General features: G+C 47.4%; 2 long non-coding RNA genes across 3 annotated transcripts in view; one reads left to right on the top strand and one right to left on the bottom strand.

The window, feature by feature from the left end:
* The window catches only part of LOC117066732, a 110,417-nt gene that overhangs the window by 30,497 nt on the left and 55,073 nt on the right, over positions 1-24,847 (top strand). The gene's annotated exons all lie outside the window — the stretch shown is intronic.
* On the bottom strand, positions 7,087-14,711 carry LOC117066735. Its single transcript, XR_004430480.1, has 3 exons — positions 14,556-14,711; positions 12,714-12,789; positions 7,087-7,885 (listed from the first exon to the last, which is right to left on the bottom strand). It is a non-coding gene; the product is annotated as an uncharacterized LOC117066735 (long non-coding RNA).

A 24,847-nucleotide genomic window follows, 5' to 3' on the forward strand; every position in this document is an offset into this window, starting at 1 on the left:
CGCTCCTTTGAGACTAGCTCAGGCGGTAATACTCCTTCGCCCACCACTCACCTCCTGCTGCGAGGCAGGGTTCCTAACAGGTCGCGGGCCAGGCTTGGGATTGGGGACCCCTGGTCTAGCAGGCTCCAGCATCAGAAGGGGCTGGGAAGCTCAGCACCCGTGCTAAGTGAAGCACTCCCAGGCAGTGAGTGGTGGGTGAGATTGGTGTGCTCCAGTGGGCACTATTCAGAAAGCTGTGACATGCCCCAGACCCCTAACTGTCAGGATGCTGCAAGGATGAGAAGGACCTAGGCTACCGTGTCACGTGCTTTCTGCTCTAATCTGTTCCTCATGTATCCGAGGAAGTCTGGGTGCAGCAACAGGTACCTGTCCGATTGCAAGGCTTCCAGAAAACCTCCCAGGGCCTGGGCCTGTGGTCAGGAATGGCCATTCAGTCCATCCAGGCTCAGTTCTCCTACCAAGTCAGGGTCACTGGAGGTCACTCACATTGGGCCGCCAGTTCTTTCCTTCACCCCAAGACTGCTCAGCAGAGCCAGGCTCACCTTGCTACCCTGCAGATGGGCACTACTTGGAATTGATGGTGTCAAGACTTTCATTTCAATCTTTATGGATTTACTTGTCACAATTCCTGTAGATGTTACTTACCCCGATCATTGACTTCTCACATTTCCTCAGACCCTCTCTCTGTGCCCATAAATCCCCCTCCTAGCCCTTGTTCTCAGTAAGTGCCTTACCTTCTACTTCATGGAGAAAAGGAGAATCATTCATTAGTAATTTATTTAACTTTCCACCTACAAACTTACAAACTTGGCCCCCACCACAGCCCAACCTCTCCCTGCCAGGACTCCAGTCTTTTTTTTTTTTTGAGACAGAGTCTCACTCTGTCACCCAGGCTGGAGTGCAGTGGCGTGATCTCAGCTCACTGTAACCTCCACCTCCCGGGTTCAAGTGATTCTCCTGTCTCAGCCTCCCCAGTAGCTGGGATTACAGCAGGAGTGCACCACCACACCTGGCTAATTTTTTTGTATTTTTAGTAGGGACGGGGGTTTCACCATGTTGGCCAGGCTGGTCTCAAACTCCTGACCTCAGGTGATCTGCCCACCTAGGCCTCCCAAATTGCTGGAATTACATGCGCGAGCCACTGCACCAGGCTTCAGGACTCTAGTCTTAAGGGTTGGGGAGAGGGTCCTCTCCTCCTGTGTGGGAGTTAACCGCCCCATCTGTGTTAATGATCCGGGTCCACCTCCAATGTCTTAAATGGCAGTACTCCCCTCACACCAAAGTCTGCTATCCACCCACCTGGAGTTCTCCTTCCTCCCATCTTCAGCCTCATAGGACCTCCAGGGTCTCCATCCTTCCATTTTCTCCCAGTGGGCCAACCCTCTCTCAGCAGCTTTCTTTCCTATCTAGGCAGGACTCCCTGGGTTATAATCTGAGCTACTCCCACATCAGTAACCCAGATTCTCTTGTGTTCCTGGCTTTCTGCCCAGCAAAACTCTGACCTGGATTCACTCTTGCCTCTGCCTCTCCTGTGCTGCCTGCCCCCGGCCTGGCTAAGTGCCGCGGGGGTTGGGGGCAGGGGGTAGCTCATTCCAGAGTGAATTGGGAGCACAAGTTTGGCCTCAGCTGGCTCTCAACATCAGCCATTTCCTTATCCTTGCTCAGCTCCAGCTTCTCTCCTGCTCAACAATGATTCTAGAACTTACTTCTTTCCTCAAGCCTCCTCTTTTCCCAGCCATACCTGTGAGAAAATGGAGCCCATCAGGAGTGACCTTCAACTTCCCATGTCCTTAAGTTCAAAGTCATCTTTTGTTAAGAACTGTGCAGATTTTGCTCTACTTACAAGCTAACCAATGAGCCTGCCATAGTTCTATGGATGCTGGTAGAAGACACAAGACTACTGGATCAGAGACGAAGGACTTTATTACTCATGGCGCAGCAAGCAACATAGACATCATGTTTGTGTCACTTCTCTTTATTCCTCAAGCCCCATGAGAGTGAGACAGAGAGGCGCAGGTGGGTGTTGCACACACAACCTACCTACCATGCCATTGCAGGACAGCTGAGAATCCCTGAGATAAGGGAACCACAATCTTTTATAATGGGCTGCAAGCAAACCTGCCCTTGTCCAAGAGGGAGACATTATGTTTATTATGTTGGACAGTGAGGAAATGGGCCCTCTGCTCCAGAGGGAGGCACTATCTTTATCTTCCAAGGCAGTCTGCTATACCAGCTTTTTTTGTTTGTTTTTTTTTTGTTTTGACAGAGTCTTGCTCTGTCACCCAGGCTAGGGTGCAATGGCACAATCTCGGCACACTGCAAGCTCCACTTCCTGGGTTCACGCCATTCTCCTGCCTCAGCCTCCTGAGTAGCTGGGACTACAGGCACCCGCCACCACACCTGACTAATTTTTTGTATTTTTAGTAGAGACAGGTTTCACCATGTTAGCCAGGATGGTCTCGATCTCCTGACCTCGTGATCTGTCCGTCTCGGCCTCCCAAAGTGCTGGGATTACAGGCGTGAGCCACCGCACCTTGCCTATACCAACATTCTTGAAAAGGGCCCAGAACAAAAGGGCAGTTAGTCCCTCTGCTCACAGCATGATCATGCCCATGCACCCTCACCTTATTGCTCCAGACTCTCCTCCTCCTAGGGACAGCCAGCCTCTTCACTGTGACCTCCCACTCTTCAGCTCTTGCTTCAGCAGCCCTGCCTGCGCCCTCTGCAAGGTCCTTATCACAGCCTTCGAATATGCCCCGAATAGCTCATCCTAAAAAGCAAAGCGAAGCAAAACAAACAAAAAATGCGGTTGAGCTGGCCCCCTTCATAGCTATTATCTTTTTCTTTTGTTCAAGTTCTTGGTAGAGAGTCTATTCTGTCTCCACTTCTTTTTGCATCTGACTTCCTTACCTACCATGCCATTGAAATTGTACCCACTGAAGTCACTAGCAACCATCATCCTTCCAAAGGGAGTCCACATTTTCCGGTTCTAATTCTGCTGCATCTGTCTCTCTGAATTTGACACTTAGCTCTCAGTAACTCCAGCTTGCAACTCTTTGCTCTCATGGTTTCAACAACTAGCTTTCTGTTTGTGACTCCTGACTTGGTCTCCATCTGAGGCCCAGATCTCTATCAGCTGCACACCTGTTCAGCTATGTATACAGACCAGCCCTGGAGCCCTGCATTACTTTTTTCTTTCTTACTTATTATTATTATTTTTTTTTTTTTGAGGCGGAGTCTCACTCTGTCGCCCGGACTGGAGTGCAGTGGCCAGATCTCAGCTCACTGCAAGCTCCGCCTCCCGGGTTTACGCCATTCTCCTGCCTCAGCCTCCCGAGTAGCTGGGACTACAGGCGCCCGCCACCTCGCCCGGCTAGTTTTTGTATTTTTAGTAGAGATGGGGTTTCACCGTGTTAGCCAGGATGGTCTCGATCTCCTGACCTCGTGATCCACCCGTCTCGGCCTCCCAAAGTGCTGGGATTACAGGCTTGAGCCACCGCGCCCGGCCACTTATTATTATTATTATTATTATTATTTTTTTTTTTTTGAGGCGGAGTCTCGCTCTGTCGCCCGGACTGGAGTGCAGTGGCCAGATCTCAGCTCACTGCAAGCTCCGCCTCCCGGGTTCCCGCCATTCTCCTGCCTCAGCCTCCCGAGTAGCTGGGACTACAGGCGCCCGCCACCTCGCCCGGCTAGTTTTTGTATTTTTAGTAGAGACGGGGTTTCACCGTGTTAGCCAGGATGGTCTCGATCTCCTGACCTCGTGATCAGCCCGTCTCGGCCTCCCAAAGTGCTGGGATTACAGGCTTGAGCCACCGCGCCCGGCCTATTATTTTTTTTAAGTCAGAGTCTCACTCTTGTCCAGGCTGTAGTGCAGTGGTGCAATCATGGCTCCTGCAGTCTTTTTTTTTTTTTTTTTTTTTGAGACAGAGTGTCACTCTGTTGCCCAAGCTGGAGTGCAGTGGCATGACCTCAGCTCACTGCAACCTCCACCTCCCGGGTGCAAGCGATTCTCTGCCTCTGCCTCCCAAGTAGCTGGGATCACAGGTGTGTGCCATCACGCCCAGCTAATTTTTTGTATTTTTAGTAGAGACGGGATTTCACCATGTTAGTCAGGATGGTCTCAATCTCCTGACCTCATGATTTGCCTACCTCGGCCTCGCAAAGTGCTGGGATTACATGCCCGGCTGGCTCCTGCAGTCTTCAAACTCCTGGGCTCAAGTGATCCTCCTGCCTTTAGCCTCCCATGGAGCCAGGGGTATAGGCATGCGCCACTCTACCCATCTAATTTATTTTTGATTTTATTTTCGCACAGACAGGGTCTTGCATACACAGAGGGCCAACTTTTCATGGGTTTTTCAGTGCTAACTATGGGACTTGAGTATGTGTGGATTTGGTTTGGTTACACAGGCAGTTCTGGAACCAATCCCCCATGTATATAATAAGGGATGACTGGCCGGGTGTGGTGGCTCAAGCCTGTAATGCCAGCACTTTGGGGGGCCGAGACGGGCGGATCTCGAGGTCAGGAGATCGAGACCATCCTGGCTAACAAGGTGAAACCCCGTCTCTACTAAAAAATACAAAAAACTAGCCGGGCGGGGTGGTGGGCGTCTGTAGTCCCAGCTACTCGGGAGGCTGAGGCAGGAGAATGGTGTAAACCCGGGAGGCGGAACTTCCACTGCACTCCAGCCTGGGCGACAGAGTGAGACTCCATCTCAAAAAAAAAAAAAAAAAAAGGATGACTTTATGTAAATATAATTATATAATATATAATTATAAAATTGTACTGCTTTTTATAATTACAGAATTTCTTTTACTAGAGGTTTTTTTTTGTCTCGTGTATTTGAATTACCATCTTCTTTCAGCCTGAAGATTCCTTTAATATTTCTTGTAATGTGTGTCTGCTAGCAATAAATCCTCTTTTTGTTTACTTAGAAGTGTCTAGGCACGTGCCACCATACCTGGTTAATTTTTGTATTTTTAGTAGAGATGGGGTTTCGCCATGTTGACCAGGTTTGAGTCCACTTTCCCTGGAAAGTGGGGCTGCAGCGTTCTCATACTGGAAGTCCATCTTTTGCAATTTTTTTTTTTTTTTTTGAGACAGTCTCACTCTGTTGCCCAGGCTGGAGTGAAGTGGCACACTCTTGGCTCACTGCAGCCTCCATCTTCCAGGCTCAAGTGATTCTCCTGCCTCAGCCTCCAGAGTAGCTGGGATTACAGGTGCCCGCCACCTCACCTGGCTAATTTTTGTATTTTTAGTAGAGATGAGGTTTCACCATGTTGGCCAGGCTGGTCCAGAACTCCTGACCTCAAGTGATCCACCTGCCTTGGCCTCCCAAAGTGTTGTGATTACAGGTATGAGCCACCGTGCCCGGCTGCAATGGTTTTTAATTTAATGTTGACTTCCTCATTGATTTGTCATCTTAAAATTCTATTTTTTGAATCAGGAAAATTGAGCTGGATGTTTGATAAATCTAAGGAATTGTTAACTTTTAAAATGTGTGGCTAGGTGTGGTGGCTCACACTGTAATCCAGCACTTTGGGAGGCAGAGGCAAGATGATATCTTGAGCCGAGGAGCTTGAGACCAGCGAGGGCAACCTAGTGAGACTCCATCTCTATTTTAAAAAAGAAAGAGGCCGGGTGCAGTGGTTCACACCTGTCATCCCAGCACTTTGGGAGGCCGAGGCAGGCAGATCACCTGAAGTCAGGAGTTTGAGACCAGCCTGGCCAATATGGCGAAACCCCGTTTCTACTAAAAATACAAAATTTAGCCTGGGGTGTTAGCAGGTACCTGTAATCCCAGCTATTCAGGAGGCTGAGACAGGAGAATCGCTTGAACCTAGGAGGCGGAGGTTGCAGTGAGCCGAGATCACACCATGGCACTCCAACCTGTGAGACAGAGTGAGACTCCGTCTCAAAAGAAAAGAAAGAAAGAAAATGTGTGATAGTAGCATTGTGGTTATTTTTAAAAAGTGTTCTTATTGTTAATAATACATACTGAATATTTACAAACAAAAGAATATGATATATGGGATTCTTTAAAAATAACCAAGTCTGGGCCGGAAGTGGAGAGTGGCTGGGGACACAGATGAAATGAATTGGCTGTGAGTGGATCATTGTTGGGGCTGCATAATGGGCATATGAGGGTTCATTACAATATTCTCTCTACTTTTGTATATATTTGAAATTTTCCCTAATAAAAATGTAAATTTTTCTTTTTAGCTGAAATATGCTTCATTAGATATTTTAAAACTATAAGGTTATCCTTAACGTCAATCAAAGGCTTTAAAAGTATATATACATGCTTTTCACAAGATGAACTATGGATTACGGATTTGCAAAACCAAGATATCAGAAGTGCAAGTACTGTATGTTCTAAAACAACCATGTGTAAGCATTTTGTAAAAACACATTTTTACTAAAATCTCAGTATCTGAAATTGGCATGAATGTCAAGCAAGTTCCGAATCAAAATGTATTAGATGTTCTAATTATGTATCAGAGGCTGTTTTTGTCATTTCAATCAAAACCTTTTTTAGATGATTAATTATTTTATGAAGAAAAGCAATGATGAAAATTGTTTTAGTTGTATTTCAAGAGTTTATAAAAAGACAAATTTATGCATTGAGTTGAAGCTGAGTAGAAACCGAGTTTGGAAAAAGAAAATACAGTTGATGGCTTAAATTTGAATATGAACCAGATATTCTAGGTCAGTCAGAAAATGGATTGTTAGCACTTGTGATTCACACAGTTAGAACCTACTGCTTTTCAGGGTTTAAGAAGTTTCTTTTTTATTTTTTTCTGTATACTCATTAATGAGAAGACTTTTTTTTTTAACTTCTTGAAAATGTCAACATTTTGAAAAAAAACGTTATTTTATCATAAATGAGAAACTAATTTTTTTTTTGAGACCGAGTTTCCCTCCTGTTGCCCAGGCTGGAGTGCAGTGGCACGATCTTGACTGACTGCAACCTCCGCCTCCTGGGTTCAAGCAATTCTACTGCCCCAGCCTCCCAAGCAGCTGAGATTACAGGTGTGTGCCACCACCCACAGCTATTTTTGTATTTTTAATAGAGATGGGGTTTCACCATGTTGGCCAGTCTAGTCTCAAACTCCTGACCTCAGGTGATCCACCTGCTTTGGCCTCCCAAAGTGCTGGGATTACAGGTGTGAGCCACTGTGCCCGGTCAAGCCATTTTTGTTTAATCTCATTTCTACACGGTTGTCAATCGTGCCTATCCAATGAAGCCTTCATAGAAGGCCCAAGAAGACAGAGTTTGGGGAGTTTTCTGGATAGCGGAGCATGTGGAAGTTCCAGGAGGGTGGGGTGCCCAGGAAGGGCATGGAAGCTCAGTGTCCCTTCCCCATACCTTGCCCTATGCGTTTCTTCATCTGTATCCATTGTGATATCCTTTACAATTAAACTGGTAAACTTAAGTGTTTCCTGCCTCTGTGAGCCGCTCTAGCAATTTAATTGAACTTGAGGAGTGAGTCATGGGAACCCAAGTTTATAGCCGGTTAGTCAGTAGCACAGGTAATACAACCGCTGGGGGTTGCGATGGGAATTGGAAGTGGGAGGGAGCAGTCTTGTGGGACTGAGCCCTCAACCCCTGGTCTGATGCTGTCTCCAGGCAGATGGTCTCAGAAGTGAACTGAATTAGAGGACACCCAGCTGGTGTCCGCTGCAGAATTGATTGCTTGCTTGTTAGCAGGGAGAGATCCGCACACATCTGGTCACAGAGGTCTTCTGTGTTGATTGTTGTTGAGTGAGAGCAGAGGAAAAATGCGTGTAGGAAATGCACTAGAAGGAAATGTGCACGTGTGAGAGGGTGGGGCAGAGCTGGGAGCCGGATCCTCATCTTCCCTGGGAGACATCGGTAGATATCTAAAATGTAATTGTCAATGCACACATGCAATTTCAAAGTGTGGAGGTAAATGCCAAAGGCTCAGCTGGAAGATTTGGAAGTGGCAGACTCTGTGTAGATGAAATAGCAGGAGAGTAGCTGGGGACTACTGATTTTGAAAAACAAAATTCTCACAGGGAATTCACAAGTTGAATTTTGTCCTCAGGCCCAGCATCTAGAAAATAAGCCCGAGCTCTGATGCCTGTCATTCAAGGCTCCCAGTGAGCTGGACTTCGCCTGCTGCTCTAGTAAGATTCCTGCCTTATATTTTCTGCAACAGCATCACCTACTGTCTTGTAGGCCCCACAAGTGCATGTTGCTGTCTCGCCCCATTCTTGCTTCTGCATTCCTCTTTGCTTGGCTTGCTATTTCTTCCTTCCACCCTCCACCTGCCCCACCATCACCTTTTTCTCCTGCCTTCCTGTGGGTTATTTTACTTTTAGCATTCTGTTTTTGTTTGTTGTTTGTTTGTTTTTTGAGAGACAGAGTCTCACTCTGTCACCCAGGCTGGTGTACAGTGGCATGATCTCAGCTTACTGTAACCTCTGCCTCCCAAGTTCAAGCGATTCTCCCGCCTCAACCTTCCGAATAGCTGGGATTACAGGTGCGCACCACCACACCCGGATAATTTTTGTATTTTTAGTAGAGATGGGGTTTCACCATGTTGGTCAGGCTGGTCTCGAACTCTTGGCCTCAAGTGATCCACCCACCTTGGCTTCCTAAAGTTCCGGGATTACAGGCGTGAGTCGCCATGCCCGGCTCCATTGTTTTCTTTATTCCCCATGTTCCATGTTTTCTTCTTTTATCATTTCCTTCCTGTTCGAAGAGCTTCCTTTAGTTATTCTTTTAGGGTAGTTCTGGGGACAGTTCTCTTAGTTTTCTTCATCTTGTCTGGACCCTACTGCTTTCCTTGGGTCAGTCTATCATTGTGGCAATACCACGTTGCCTTAATTACTGTAGCTGTGTAAGCATCTGGATATCTGGTGATGTAAGGCCTCTGGCTTTGTGGGATTTCTTCAGTATTGCCTTGGCTATTCTTGGCCTTTTGCATTTCCAAATGTTTTAGAAGCTGCTTGTTATTTCTACAAAAAATCCTGTTGGGATTTGGTTGGGATCACATTATAGATTAATTTGGGTAAATGGGATATCTAGAAACATTATATATAGTTCCATGTATTTGGGTTAATTTCTCAATAATATTTCAGTTTTCAGTATGCAATTGTGCTCATTTTTCCGCAAATGTATACCTAGGCGTTTGGTCCTTTTTTTTTCAACTTAAACATACTTTATTTACTTTATTAAGAACTTATTGTACATAAAATGTCTTATGTGGTTGATCTGAGCTTCGTTCACGCTGACTTCAGGGGGTCTGGTTTTCTGTGCTCAACATTGTTTGATTGCTGCTGTTGCTGTTGGTTTTCTTTCAGGATCAAGGTGGGTGCTTTCATAGATCTTATTTTTCATTCCTTCTCTGGCAATTCTTTCCTGGATTCTTTGCTTTGCATAATTATACCTCCAATGAAACCAGCTTCCCAAAGTCACCAAGATAAATCCCCCTACTCCAATATCACATGATCTTCTAATTCTACCTTCCCCTTCGTGCGGCTCACCGGGCTCCAACGGGGGGGCCATGGGAAAGATTCCGCACCTGCACCTGCCCTCTGTTTGGTGCTTTTTGATGGTATTGTAAACAACCTTGTTTTTAAAATTTAATTTCTTTATTTTTTCGTTGCTGACATATCAAAATGCAATAGTTTGTGTAATTATCTGTGTTTTGAGATCTTGCTAAATTCATTTTTAAATTTATGTATTTTAGGCCGGGTGCAGTGGCTCATGCCTGTAATCCCAGCACTTTGGGAGGCCGAGGTGGGTGGATCACAAGGTCAGGAGTTCAAGACCAGCCTGAGCAACATGGTGAAACCCCATGTCTACTAAAAATATAAAAATTAGCCGGGTGTGATGGTGCGTGCCTGTAATCCCAGCTACTCAGGAGGTTGAGGCAGGAGAATCGCTTGAACCAGGGAGGTGGAGGTTGCAGTGAGCCAAGATCGTGCCATCGCACTCCAGCCTGGGTGACAGAGTAAGACTCCGTCTCAAAAAAAAAAAAAATCATTTATTTATTTATTTATTTATTTATTTATTTATTTTTTAGTGATGGAGTCTTGCTCTGTTGTTCTCTAGGCTGAAGTGCAGGGGTACGGCCACAACTCACTGCAGCCTCAACCTCCCAGAGTCAAGTTATCCCCCCACCTCAGTCTCGCAAGGAGTAGCTGGGACCACAGGCGCACACCACCATGCCTGGCTAATTTTTATGTATTTTTTTTTTTTTTTTTTGAGGCGGAGTCTCGCTCTGTCGCCCGGACTGGAGTGCAGTGGCCGGATCTCAGCTCACTGCAAGCTCCGCCTCCTGGGTTTACGCCATTCTCCTGCCTCAGCCTCCCTAGTAGCTGGGACTACAGGTGCCCGCCACCTCGCCCGGCTAGTTTTTGTATTTTTAGTAGAGACGGGGTTTCACCATGTTAGCCAGGATGGTCTCGATCTCCTGACCTCGTGATCCACCCATCTCGGCCTCCCAAAGTGCTGGGATTACAGGCTTGAGCCACCGCGCCCGGCCGTATTTTTAGTAGAGACGAGGTTTTACCATGTTGGCTAGGCTGGTCTTGAACTCCTGTGCTCAAGTGATCCACCTGCCTCGGCTTCCCAAAGTACTGGGATTACAGGCATGAGCTACGGTGCCTGGCCTAGTGTTTAATGAGTACAAAGTTTCTGTTATGCATGATGAAACAGTTCTGGAGATGGACAGTGGTGATGGTTGCACAACATGATAGTGTTTGCAATTGTTGAATACATAGAGGGAAGGGTCCCCCTCCTGCCAGGGAAGCTGAAGGACTGATGGCCTCCCTATTTGTGGCAGCCAGAACACAAGCACAGGGCAGAGTCTGCCACCTGGGTGCTCCTGGGACTTCGAATCTTGAGAGATTGATATAGAGATGCAGAGATAAACAGAGTTTCTTTTTTTTTGAGATAGAGTCTTGCTCTGTCACCCAGGCTGGAGTGCAGTGGCACAATGTCGGCTCACTACAACTTCCGCCTCGCGGGTTCACGCCATTCTCCTGCCTCAGCCTCCTGAGTAGCTGAGACTACAGGTTCCCACCACCGCGCCTGGCTAATTTTTTTTTTTTATTTTTAGTAGAGATGGGGTTTCATCGTGTTAGCCAGGATGGTCTTAATCTCCTGATCTCGTGATCCACTCGCCTCTGCCTCCCAAACTGCTGGGATTACAGGCATGAGCCACTGCGCCTGGCCAAGATAAACAGTTTTTTACAACTGTGCATGGATAGATCAAGAGTCCACTGGGGGCCGGGCGCGGTGGCTCAAGCCTGTAATCCCAGCACTTTGGGAGGCCGAGACGGGCGGATCACGAGGTCAGGAGATCGAGACCATCCTGGCTAACACGGTGAAACCCCATCTCTACTAAAAAGTACACAAAACTAGCCGGGCGAGGTGGCGGCGCCTGTAGTCCCAGCTACTTGGGAGGCTGAGGCAGGAGAATGGGGTGAACCCGGGAGGCGGAGCTTGCAGTGAGCTGAGATCCGGCCACAGCACTCCAGCCCGGGTGACAGAGCAAGACTCCGTCTCAAAAAAAAAAAAAAAAAAAAAAAGAGTCCACTGGGCTGGTGGCAGATCCCTGGTGGCAGCAATACAATGGTGTTGTCCCAAATGGACAGTTCCAGCGGCAAGATCTTGGATGCAAGTCTAACTGCCTGGTCACATGATCACTTATTTGAAGTCAACTTTATACTCTATGAAAGCACTGAGAACTGGATTAAGAAACAGAGGACATAACTGAGATCGTATGTGTGTGTAGGCATGGGTGTGTGGTGAGGGCAGTGCCACCCAGTGACCTCCAGCTGGTACTCTGAAACTGTGCATGCCTCCCCAGCCTCCAATCTACTCTGACTGAGTCCTCTTGGGAAACTCCCAGAGGCTGCACAGTTTCCCCAGAATGCAAGACCAGGCAAGCTCTCCTTTCTGCTGCTGGTCCCTAGTGATAGTCTCCCACCTTAGCACCAAAACAAAGCAAGTCCTCACCTGCTCCTTTCCCCAGGGAGCCCTGGATCTCAGATGTACTTGCCAAGTCCTGTGTGATTGCCTCCCTGGCTGCTGTCTTACTTCAGAGAGGCAGTTGTAGGGACAGAGAGAGTCAGGGACATCTGCTACAGCCATTGTTCCCCAAGAATCCCTTAGCTGGGTTCCCTTGGAATAAAAAAGGAAGAGGGGAGGAATGCCAAGGAAGAGAGCACTTCGAACATCTCTGAGCTTCAAACACGCCAAACGGCAGTAGAGCACTTAAGAGAGTGGACTCCAAAGCCCAACAATGTCAGCTCTATTTGTTCACCGTGTGAACCCAGGGGAAATTACTTAGACTCTCTATGCGTCGGTTTCCTCGTCTATAGCACAGAAATGATGATAGTGCCAACTTCATGAGGATTGCTGTGCTCATTAAATGTGCTTGCAGCAGTTCTGGAAACAGGAAGTGCTATACAAACGTTGGCTGATACAGTCCTGAGCAGATTGAAAAGTGATGTGCTGGGGACAGACCTAGGCCTTGAGAAAGACTGGACTCTTTGTGGAGGAAGAACTACACTGCCAGGCATCGGCCAGGGTAAGAGCTGGACTCTGCATGCAAACCTGGTGTCACCAGATCTGTTGGACTGCTGACAAAGATGGCATTGGCATTGAACGCACACCCCTTTGCAATGAGACTTTATCACTCCTCCTAACAAGAGGCTGAGTCTGTTTACCCACCTGCTGAATGTTGGCAGCTGCATAGGAAACGCCACGCTGGAGCAGAAAGAAGCTGATCCCAGCACAAATCGCTGATCTATAAAATCATAAGCAGATACATGGTCATTGTTTTAAACCTTCAGATTTTGGAAGACTTGGAGGGCAGCTTCACAGGTAGTGAGGTTGTTCTTGGGCCCTGTCTTTAGGGTAGAGCTGCTGCTTACACCCAGGGAGCCCCAGGAGTGGTGGCATTTTTTTCCTGGGCTCCAGCAGGCATCTCATGACGTGCTGTTTGTTTATCCCTTACCCACAAAGATGGAAGCCATTATTTCTTATATCACTTCTCTCTTTTTTTTTTTTTTTCCTGAATCAAGCTCTTACTCTGTCTCCCAGGCTGCAGTACAGTGGTGCCATCACAGCTCACTGTAACCTTGACCTCTTAGGCTCAATCATCCTCCTGCTTCAGCCTCTTTTTGTTTTTATTTTTTTTAGATGGAGTCTCGCTCTGTCGCCCAGGCTGGAGTGCAGTGGCCGGATCTCGGCTCACTGCAAGCTCCGCCTCCTGGGTTCACGCCATTCTCCTGCCTCAGCCTCCGGAGGAGCTGGGACTACAGACGCCCGCCACCTTGCCCGGCTAATTTTTTCTATTTTTTTTTTTAGTAGAGACGGGGTTTCACTGTGTTAGCCAGGGTGGTCTCGATCTCCTGACCTCGTGATCCACCCGTCTCGGCCTCCCAAAGTGCTGGGATTACAGGCGTGAGCCACTGCGCCTGGCCTGCTTCAGCCTCTTGAGTAGCTGGGACTAAGGTATGCACCACCACACTCGGCTAGTTTTTTGTTTTTGTTTTTGTAGAGATAGAGTTTCGCCATGTTGCCCAGACTGGTCTCAAACTCCTGGGTTCAAGCTATCTGTCTGCCTCAGACATCCAAAGAGATTACAGGCATAAGCCACCGTGCCTGGCCATCACATCACTTCTTGAGAAACTCTAGATGCTGGACCTGATTTCTGGGGAAATACAAAGCTGTAAGCAGGTTAAAAGACAATGACTAATTTGGGAGGACTGCACAACCAAAGGAAGGGAGACACCCAGAACTGCCCTCTACTGAAGGAGAATGAGGAAAGGGCCAGATGGGAACTTTAATCAAATAATAATAACTGTCCTTGCCAGGCGCAGTGGCTCACGCCTGGAATCCCAGCACTTTGGGAGACTGAGGCAGGCCAATCACCTGAGGTCAGGAGTTTGAGACCAGCCTGGCCAACATGGTGAAACCTCGTCTGTACTAAAAATACAAAAATTAGCTGAGCATGGTGGCGCACACCTATAATCCCAGCTACTCAGGAGGGTGAGGCAGGAGAATCGCTTGAACCCAGGAGGCGGAGGTTGCAGTGAGCCAAGATTGCACCATTGCACTCCAGCCTGGGTGACAGAGCGAGATTCCATCTCAAAATAATAATAATAATAATAATAAGCGTCCTTTCAAAATAATAAGAGCCTTTTCAGATCAAAGAGATTGTATTAAAACATTTTAAAAGATAATGTTCTGGGACCAAAAAAAAAAAAAAAAAAAACGAAAAACCAAATCTCATGATTTTCCAAGCTTAAAATTTCATTAGCCAACTTGAGAAAAGAGAATGGTCTTTGTTGAAATCCAAATAATTGGTACATAGGAAAAAAAATTAGAAGATGTAAGTTATAAAACAAAGAAGAGACTTGGAGGATAGGTCCCAAAGGGAAAAAAGAGCAGAAGGGAAGATGGAGAAGACAGACACATTCACCGGCCAGTGGGAAAGATTTTCCCGCTTTGAGAAAAAGAGAATTGAATTTGCAGATGAGAAAGGCTCACACACCCAGGTAGGATTACCTCTGAAAAGACAGATGTCTAGGCCTATCCTGGTGAAACTCCTGAAGGAGAAAGAGGAAATGTGGCCGGGCGCGGTGGCTCAGGCCTATAATTTTGGGAGGCCGAGGTGGGCAGATCACCTGAGGTCAGGAGTTCAAGACCAGCCTGACCAACATGGCAAAACCCCATCTCTACTAAAAATACAAAAATTAGCTGGGCATGGTGGCGGGCACCTGTAATCCCAGCTACTTGGGAGGTTGAGGCAGGAGAATCACTTGAACCAGGGAGGTGGAGGTTGCAGTGGGCCGAGATTATGCGACTGCACTCTAGGCTGGGCGACAAGAGGGAAACTCCATCTCAAAAAAATAAATAAACAAATAAAAAAGAGGAAGTGTTGCAAGCTTCCAAGGGCAAGAGCATCTCCTTAAAAGGGAAAGAGAATTAGCCTAACATTGAACTCTCTCTTGTTTCTAACATTAGAGGCTGGAGGACAATTTGGCAAGAGGACGAGGTTCTTATGAGATGTGTGGGTATGTTTATACATTCACAAATGCCCCCAGCCAGAAGTGATGTGTGTCTCCACGCCCAGCTAAGCACTGTGACGAATGATTGTGCTCTGGTTGTCTAAATGGTGTCTGCCTAAGTAAGAAACATACCTATTCCCTTGGCCAAAACCCCTTTCTTGCCAAGCCTCTCTTCCGGACCCAAATTGTATCGCCTGACATGGTCCTGATTTCGCTAGTCCCTGACTCTGAGACGATGATACTCATCGCTGTTTTCTGACACCCCTGAAACAATGAGCAAGGTTAGAAGAGTACAATGAATCTGTAAGAGAGGCATTCTCCACCCATGCCTGGGGTTGGCTATGTCAAGAGTTTGTCTTTCATCTCCTCCTATGCTCAGGAGTGCTGTGCTTACGCCAAATGGTAGGGCAGACCCTGTTTCTTCCTGCCCTCGTGCTCAGCTAAGGGTAGACACCATGTCGTGCATCACCCTGGGTGTGCTATTTGCCTTGAGTTTTTTTTTTTGTTTTTTTTTTGAGGGCGGCTGGGGGGACAGGGTCTTCTTACTCTGTCACCCAGGCTGGAGTACAGTGGCGCCATGATCATGGCTCACTGCAGTCTTGAACTCCTGGGCTCAGGCTATCCTCCCACCTCAGCCTCCTGAGTAGCTAGGACTATAGACGCACACCACCATGCCTGGCTAATTTTTGTATTTTTAGTAGAGATGGGGTTTTGGCACGTTGCCCAGGCTGGTCTTGAACTCCTGAGCTCAAGGAATCCGTCTGCCTTGGCCTTCCTAAGTGCTAGGATTACAGACGTGAGCCACCACACCCAACCTGCCTTGAGATTCTGAGGAAGCTGGTGTGTGTGTGAGTGTGTGTGTGTGTGTGTATATGTGAAGGGGGTCAGGGTCAGGCCTCTGGTTCCCAGTTCCCCAGTGCCAGCACAGAACTATTCTTTGTGTCCACCCAGTATGTGATAATCCAGAGAATGCCACATTTTTGTATTAACTGATTTGCAAACAATTTTGTAGATAAGTATAAATGCTCAAGCTTGGTAAAGTATACTTTTCTCCTTCTGTGAACACAATGTTTGACTTTAAGCTTTCTTTTAAATACAGTCAAGGTGGGGAACAGTGGCTTATGCCATTAATCCCAGTGCTTTGGGAGGCCGATCGCTTGAGCCCAAGAGTTCGAGACCAGCCTAGGTAACATCATGAGACCCTGTCTCTACCAAAAAGAGAGAAAAAAAATTAACAGGGTGTGGTGGCACATGCGCAGGAAGCTAAGGTGGGAGGATCGTTTGAGCCCAGGAGTTCGAGGCTGCAGAGAGCCGTGACAGCGCCACTGCACTCCAGCCTGGGTGACAGGGTGAGACCTTCTCTCAAAAATAAATACATACAGTCAACAGGACATGTGAGGACTGCCATGGAGACCAGCATGAATGCAATACTATCCTCTGAGTACACTTTAGACTTTCCATTACTGTCACTGGAAGGGGGTCCCGATCCAGACCCCAAGAGAGGGTCCTGGGATCTCATGCAATAAAGAATTTAGGGTGAGTCCAGAGTAAAGTGAAAGCAAGTTTGTTAGAGAAGTAAAAAAACAAAAGAATAACTAACTATTCCGTAGGCGGAGCAGCCCCAAGAGCTGCTGGGTGGCTTTTTTTTTTTGTATTTTTAGTGGAGATGGGGTTTCACCATGTTAGCCAGGATGGTCTTGATCTCCGGACCTCATGATCTGCCCGCCTCGGCATCCCAATGGGTGGCTATTTTTATGGTTATCTCTTGATCATATGCTAAACGAGGGGTGGATTATTATGTTTTCCAGGAAAGGGGTGGGGATTTTTTGGAAATGAGGGTTCCTCTCCCTTTTAGACCATACAAGGTAACTTCCGGACATTGCCGTGGCATTTCTAAGCTGTCGTGGTGCTGGTGGGAATGTCTTTTAGCACACTAATACATGATAATTAGCATATAATGAACAGTGAGGACTACCAGAGGTTACTTTTGTTGCCATCCTGGTTTTGGCGGCTTCTTTACTGCATCCTGTTTTTGGCCGGCTTCTTTACTGCATCCTGTTTTATCAGCAGGGTCTTTGTGACCTGTATCTAGTGAGTTCCTATCTCGACCTGTAACTAAGAATGTCTAACCCCCTAGGAATGCAGCACAGCAGGTCTCAACCTCATTTTACCCAGTCCCTATTCAAGATGGAGTCACTCTGGTTGAAGTGCCCCTAACATTACTAACACACACATCTGTCCTGCTTCTGAATCTCTCTTGTTCTCTCCAATGCACCCTCAACCCAGCAGCAACTTTTGGACCCTTTGCCTACTCTCACTGTTAGAGGCTTCAAAAAGCCCCACCTGATTCCTCACTGCAAAAAAGAACAAGATCAAAAACTGCCAATCCTGGGCTGGGCGCGGTGGCTCACGCCTGTAATCCCAGCACTTTGGGAGGCCGAGGCAGGCGGATCACCTGAGGTCGAGAGTTTGAGACCAGCCTGGCCAACATGGCGAAACCCCGTCTCTACTAAAAATACAAAAATTAGGCCGGGCGCGGTGGCTCAAGCCTGTAATCCCAGCACTTTGGGAGGCCGAGACGGGCGGATCACGAGGTCAGGAGATCGAGACCATCCTGGCTAATACGGTGAAACCCCGTCTCTACTAAAAAATACAAAAAAACTAGCCGGGCGACGAGGCGGGCGCCTGTAGTCCCAGCTACTCGGGAGGCTGAGACAGGAGAATGGCGTGAACCCGGGAGGCGGAGCTTGCAGTGAGCTGAGAGCCGGCCACTGCACTCCAGCCTGGGTGGCAGAGCAAGACTCCGTCTCAAAAAAAAAAAAAAAAAAAAAAAAATTAGCCAGGTGTGGTGGCGGGCACCTGTAATCCCTGCTACTCGGGAGGCTGAGGCAGGAGAATCGCTTGTGCCTGGGAGGCGGAGGTTGTAGTGAGCCCAGATCGTGCCATTGCATTCCAGCCTTGGCGACAGAGCAAGACTTTGTCAAAAACCAAAAACCAAAACCAAAAAGACTGCTGACCGACAAGCAGAGAATTGCGAGATGTGTTAGATTTGTACTTTAACCTTTTAAATCCTCTGAAACAGCTGAATTAGTTGTCTAAGTCCCAGGCATGTGAGAAAAGAGGAAAAATGTTGATTAATGTTAAATCCGTAAGTGTGTGAGCACTTACACCAGTGGCTCTGAAAGGAGGAAGGAAAAGAGAGAGGCTGGGTTAATGAAAGAGAAATTATGCTGCAAGCTTTAATGGATAAGCCATGGTTTACCCGTTGGTAAAACACTTACTTCCTGGCCCAGGCTCTGAATCATTACAGGGGCACTCTTTGGGAAGAACACATAGTTGGAGGCTGTTAGTCTGGTTTTGCATTGCTATAAAGAAATGCCTGACAGTGGATAATTTATAAAGAAAAGAGGTTTAATTGGCTCATTGTTCTGCAGGCCGTACAGGAAGCATGGTGCCCACATCTGCTTGGCTTCTGGTAAGGCCTCAGGGAGCTGTCATTCATGGCGGAAGGTGAAGTGGGAGCAGGCATGTCACTTGGAGAGAGAGCAACAGAGAGAAGGGGGAGGTCGCAGACTGTTAAACAACCAGATCTTGCATGAACTGAGCAAAACTCACCTAACACCAAGGGGATGTTGCTAAGCCACTCATGAAGGATCTACCCCATGATCCAGTCACCTCCCATCAGGCCCCACGTCCAACATTAGGCATCATGTTTCAACATGAGGTTTGGAGGGAACACACATCCAAACTGTATCAGAGGTTTTAGAGTTTGGAAGCCCGAACTTGCACTTGGGGTTTTTGGTCTAAGCTTGAATGAGTCAAGGAAAAGGATGGGGCTGGGCATGGTGACTCACGCCTGTAATCCCAGCACTTTGGGAGGCCGAGGCGGGCAGATCGCTTGAGGTCAGGAGTTCAAAACCAGCCTGGCTAAGATGGTGAAACTCCATCTCTACTAAAAATACAAAAATTAGCCGGGCATGGTGCACTCCTGTGATCCCAGCTACTCAGGAGGCTGAGGCAGGAGAATTGCTTGAACACAGGAGGCGGAGGTTGCAGTGAGCCAAGATCACACCATTGCCCTCCAGCCCAGATGGCAAGAGTGAGAGTCTATTTCAAAAAAAAAAAAAATTTTTTTTTTTAATAAAGTTAATTTTTAAAAATTTTTTATTTATTTATTTTTTTAGGCGTAGTCTCTGCTCACTACAAACTTTGCTTTCCAGGCTCAAGAGATTCTCCCGCCTCAGCCTCCTGAGTAGCTGGGATTACATGTGCCTGCCACCACGCCCAGCTAATTTTTGTATTTTTAGTAGAGACAGGGTTTCACCACGTTGGCCAGGCTGGTCTCGAACTCCTGACCTCAAATGATCCTCTCGCCTTGGCATCCCAAAGTGCTGGGATTACACATGTGAGCCACTGTGCCCCACCTAATTTTTTTTTAAATAATAGCGAAGGGGTTTTGCCATATTGCCCAGGCTGGTCTCAAGTGATCCTTCCCCCTCAGCCTCCCAAAATGTTGGGATTACAGGTGTGAGCCTCCATAGCTGACCAGAGTGGGAGCTATGGTTTTTTGTTTGTTTGTTTGTTTTTTAGATGGAGTCTCGCTCTATCACCCAGGCTGGAGTGTAGTGGCACTATCTTAGCTCACTGCAACCTCTGCCTCCCAGGTTCAGGCGACTCTCTTGCCTCAGCCTCCCAAGTAGCTGGGATTACAAGTGCTTACCACCACGCTAGGCTAATTCTTTGTATTTTTAGAAGAGACAGGTTTCGTTATATTGGCCAAGCTGGTCTCAAACTCCTGACCTCAGGTGATCCTCCCACTTCTGTCTCCCAAAGTGTTGGGATTCCAGGCATGAGCCACCACATCTGGCCAGAGTGGGCGCTCTATTTTATGGCAGCTTCTTTTATTGAACAGATGATATGTTCCTGTCCAAATTTTATTGCAAATTTATGAGAGAGCTAGGCTTCTGAGAAAGCCAGTTCTAAATGTATTTCTGGTAGAATTTTCATAACAAGAAAGAGAGACTAGATAATACCATGTGACCTTATATAAGAAAGGGATGTCCGGTTCAGGGTTGGACTTACTCCCAGAATTAGAGGCAACTGTGTGAGTTAAAACCGCCCGGAAAGGCCTCCGTATTAGGTGGCCTCTCCCAGAAGTAGCGCCTAAGCCAGGAATTTGGGCCATGTGGCTCACTGAGGGAGGGCTGGTCAGGACACACCTATAAAGGAGAGAAGAAAAGGATAATCAAGCGAAGTCTCAGGTGAAGGGCTTGGCTGGAACTGCCAGGATCTCAAGCTAGATCCCAACACGGAATTGTCCTGTCACCTTTTGTACCCCTTAAGTGAGACATCAGCTCCCCAGGAGTGGGGATGGGGTGGAATGTCCCAAGCATGTCAGGGCGAGAGGCTCTCCAGGAGCCTCCAGAGAAGGTCACAGGTGTCAGCTGGGTAGTGTTTTGCTGGCTGGTAAAGGGCATTTGGGTGGGTCCCTGGCAATCGTTATTCACAACAAGCCAGAGTTCTGCTTTTGATAGTATTCAGGAAGTTATGGAACTATGGTATTAGAAACACAAACTAAAGAGATGTCATCTTTTTTTGAGGCTGAAGACAATGATCCTTCTCAGAAGCAGGTGCCTCATTCCACCTTCCCCCATCTTGTGTGTTTCTTTGGACAGTGTCCTAGATGGTAGCACTAATTGCACCCTTGTTATGCCACCAGCTCTTTCTTGGTAAGCTTCTGAAGCACAAGTTAATAAAATGAGTGTAGCTGATGAATATGCTAAATGATAATGTGTTCTGTTTTCTTCCTGCCTGACATGTAAGATAATCTGTTAGATGTCTGTAGTGGTGTGTGACGGGATGGGAAGATTCCATTTTTTGCATCTTTATTACAGTGGGTCTTATGTACTAAAGCATTTTAAGAGATTCTCCTTATTTCCCTAGAACACAAGATAAGATGTTTACTGTGTTTTTAGGTTGTGTAATTCAGGTGATTGTTTGGTATATTCACGTTGTGAAACTGTAACCACTATCTTCTTGCTATTTATTCTTACAGCTCCCTGCCCCTCCCCAATTGCATCACACTGCATGCTTAGCTTAACTGTCTGTCTTCCCTTAGACTGCGAGTGAGTCTATGAGGACAGGAACTGTATGCCTTCCTAATCAATTTTCAGCACCTTGCCCAGCCTGGCACAGGACAGGCACTGAACAGAAATTTGTTGAATAAAGGCCCTGAGCAGTGGCTCATGCCAATAATCCCAGAACTTTGGGAGGCTGAGGCAGGAGGATTGCTTGAGCCACGGAGTTTGAGACCAGCCTGGGAAACATAGTGACAGCCTCGTTATGCTTTATTTTAAAACATTATCCAGGCATGGTGGCGTGTACCTGTGATCCCAGCTACTCAGGAGATTGAGGTGGGAGGGTGGCTTGAGCCCAGGAGATTGAGGCTGCAGTGAGCTGTGATCACACCACTTCACTCTGTTACAGGCAGGTCTTTGTTCTTAGAGCTCCCAAGACGGGGGCGGGCTGCTCCCAAGATGGCAGCAAGCCTTTTGTTCTCTGACCTGGGGTTCTTGGCCTCACGGATTCCAAGGAATGCAACCTTGGGCCATGCGGTGAGTGGTATAGCTCTATTAGAAGCCGTGGGTCATGGAAGAGAACCGTGAAACCCAGTGACTAGTGTTCAGCTCAATCAGGGCGAACCTGGGACTTAGCCGTGCAGGAACAATGGCGAGCCTTTAGCCAGACTGGGAGCAGCAACGGGTGCCTCGTTGGATCAGAAATGCAGCAGACACCTTGCCCAGAGTCAACAGTGGGTCTGAGACGGTGGTGAAGAACAGTGGTGGACGGTGAGCGAAAGCTCACCTCGAGCAGTAACAAACACGGACCAGAAGAGTGTGCAGTTGCAAGATTTAACAGAGTGAAAACAGAGCTCCCAAACAATGGGAGGGGACCCAAACGGGGTTGCCACTCTCTGCTCAAATGCCTGGGTTTATATCCTGATCATTGTCCCTCCCCCGTGCTCTCAGGCGATATATGATTTGACTATTTCTTTACCTCCTGCTTTAGCCTAATTTGTATTTTAGTAAGCCCTCTTTTACTACCTGATTGGTTGGATGTGAGCTGAGTTACAAGCCCTGTGTTTAAAGGTAGGTGCAGTCACCTTTCCCAGCTACATTTAGGAATTCTTAGTCGGCCTAGGAAATCCAGCTAGTCCTGTCTCTCAGTCCCCACTCTCAACAGGAAAACCCAAGTGCTGTTGGGGAGGTTGGCTGACGACCGCTCTAACTGCTTCCTGCTGAATTGGGGCGTAGCAGGGGTTGTGCAGTTGAGATTTCCTTGGGAGGGGTGCCTTGGATGTCATTAACATCGGAGCATGGGCTAGCAGGCTGGTCCAGGGGTCTGCGGTAGATCTTAGCCATGGGCTGCATCTGGGGCTCCATTTGAAGAACGATTGGTTGTTTTACGGCTTCGATTCTGGAAGAGACAGACTTAAGAAGGAGGTTACAGATAGAAGGAGGTTGAAATGTATGGTCTGAAGTGCAGGCGATTATTTCTGTGGCACACTTCACAGGCCCTGACTATCTGCTTGACAGTTTTGAAAAGGTGTGGTCCAGTAAATAATGATTTGGCCATCTGATGGGTGCTATCAATGCCTAAGTGAAAGGTTTGGTGAAGGGTTTTAAGTAATTTCTATTGGTTAGCTGCAGGCAAAAGTATTTTTCCTTCTTTGGTGGCTAGCCATCCTGAGGGGAGGAAACTATGTCCTCATGAGGTTCCCCATTCTATTTCTCCTGCTGAGTGCTGGGGCTTGGTTTCCTGGAGGGGATTACCCCAACACTAGGGGTCCTTCTATAAGGATTTCTAATGGAGGGTCCTGCCTTGCGGCTCTTTTGGCTTCAATATCTGCTTGGCAGTTCCCTTCTGTTTCCCTTTCCTTTCTGATGACCCCGGCAGTAAGACTGCCACCTCTTTAGGTTTCTGTACAGCCAATAATCATCTCCTAATGGCTTCCTGATGTTTCATAGGTGTTTCCTCAGAAGTTAGGAATTCCCTTTCTCTCCGTATTGCTGTGTGGGCGTGGAGGTATAGGTAAGCATACTTACAGTCTGTATAGATATTTATCCTTTTTCCTTCTCCTAATTCTAGTGTATAATGGCCCCAGCTTTTGCTAGGATGTCTCTCCCTAACAAAGGAATGGGGCTTTCAGGCACAATTAGAAAGGCATATGAAGAGAGTAAAGTTCCCCAGTCACAACTTAGTAGCTGGGAGAAGTATCTAGTGACTGCTCATCCTAGGACCCGTCTGATAGTGACAGATCTGGAGGGCAGTTGTCCGGGACAGAAAAGTAAGACTGAGAAGGCAGCACCAGTGTCCAGGAGGCAGTTAACCCCCTGGCCCTCAATGGTCAAGCTTACCCCGGGCTCTGTGAGGGTGATGGCATGGGCTGGTGCTTGCCCTGGGCACCCTCAGTCCTGCTGCTGGATTATCTGGTTAGTGGCTTCTGACTCAGAGAACTTTTGTCCCCAGGAGCAGTGGGCCTTCCAGTGATTCCCTTGACATAAGGTGCATGGACGAGGGGGCGGCTTACTTCTATTCCGCCAATCTTTTTTAAAGCGTCCTTGTAGACCGCACTGGAAGCAAGCGCTATTAGACATTTGATTTTTCCAGCCTTTCCCTGTTCCAGAGCCTCCAAAGTCCACTTGCCTGAGGGCTATGACTAAAGCAGTGGCCTTTATTTTTTTATTCTGTTTGTCCTGTTCCGCCTGCTCCTCCTGATCTCTATTATGAAAAACTGAGGTTGCCAAGTTCAGTGGGGTTTCTAAGTTTTGTTCCGGGCCTAAGGCGGATTTTTGAAGTTTTTTTTCCTAATGTCTGCATAAACTTATCCTTTAAGATTAGTTATCAGCTGACTGATAAACTTACCCTTTAAGATTAGTTGGCCTTCAGTAGAGTCAGGTGAAAGAGAAGTATGCTTCCTCAATGCCTCCCTTAGTCTCTCCAGAAAGGCAGTAGGCGTTTCTTCCTTTCCCTGTGATATAGTGGACATCACTGAATAATTTATAGGCTTTTTCCTAGTTTTCCTTAGTCCTTCTAGCACGCAAGTTAGTAAATGTTTGTGGCGCCAATTTCCATGTTCTGATTCTGTATCCCAATGAGGGTCTGCACTGGGAACTGCCTGCTGGCCTGTGGGGAATCGTTCTCTTTCATCTGCTGTCGTCCTATCACTGACCTGACTGAGACACCAGAGATCGCCAAACTCTCAGGCTGCAGTTGTGCCGGCGCTTCTCTCATTTGGGGTTAGTGTCTGATTTAGCAGTAACATTGTATCTCTCCATGTCAGATCAAAGGATTGTCCTAACCCTTGTAAAACATCAGTATAGCCATCAGGGTTACCTGAGAATTGACCTAGGTCTATTTTAATTTGCTTCAAGTCTGACAGGGTAAAAGGTACGTACACTCTGACTGGGCTGAATTCTCCAGAATACATCTTAGGGGCATTTTGCCTGGGGGGAACGGTTCCCATCTGAAAAAAGAACATAGGGATGCCAGCACCCCTGGTCATTTTCCGATGAGCGTTAGTCCTAGCGCGTCCTCTATGGTCTGAATGCTTATTCCTTTCCAGGGTGCGTAACCACCCATGGACCTCTGCTTATCGGATTAGTTACGCTCACTGATGTAGCAGTCCTGTACCCATTTTTCCACCTCTCTTGACCACAAAGAAAGGGGGCTGCTGGATTCTAGTGGTCCTTTACCAGCTTGCCCAACATTGCCTTTGTTCTCAGGGGT

This window comes from Trachypithecus francoisi, unplaced genomic scaffold, assembly GCF_009764315.1.
Source record: "Trachypithecus francoisi isolate TF-2019V2 unplaced genomic scaffold, Tfra_2.0 Lachesis_group20, whole genome shotgun sequence".
Taxonomy (NCBI): domain Eukaryota; kingdom Metazoa; phylum Chordata; class Mammalia; order Primates; family Cercopithecidae; genus Trachypithecus; species Trachypithecus francoisi.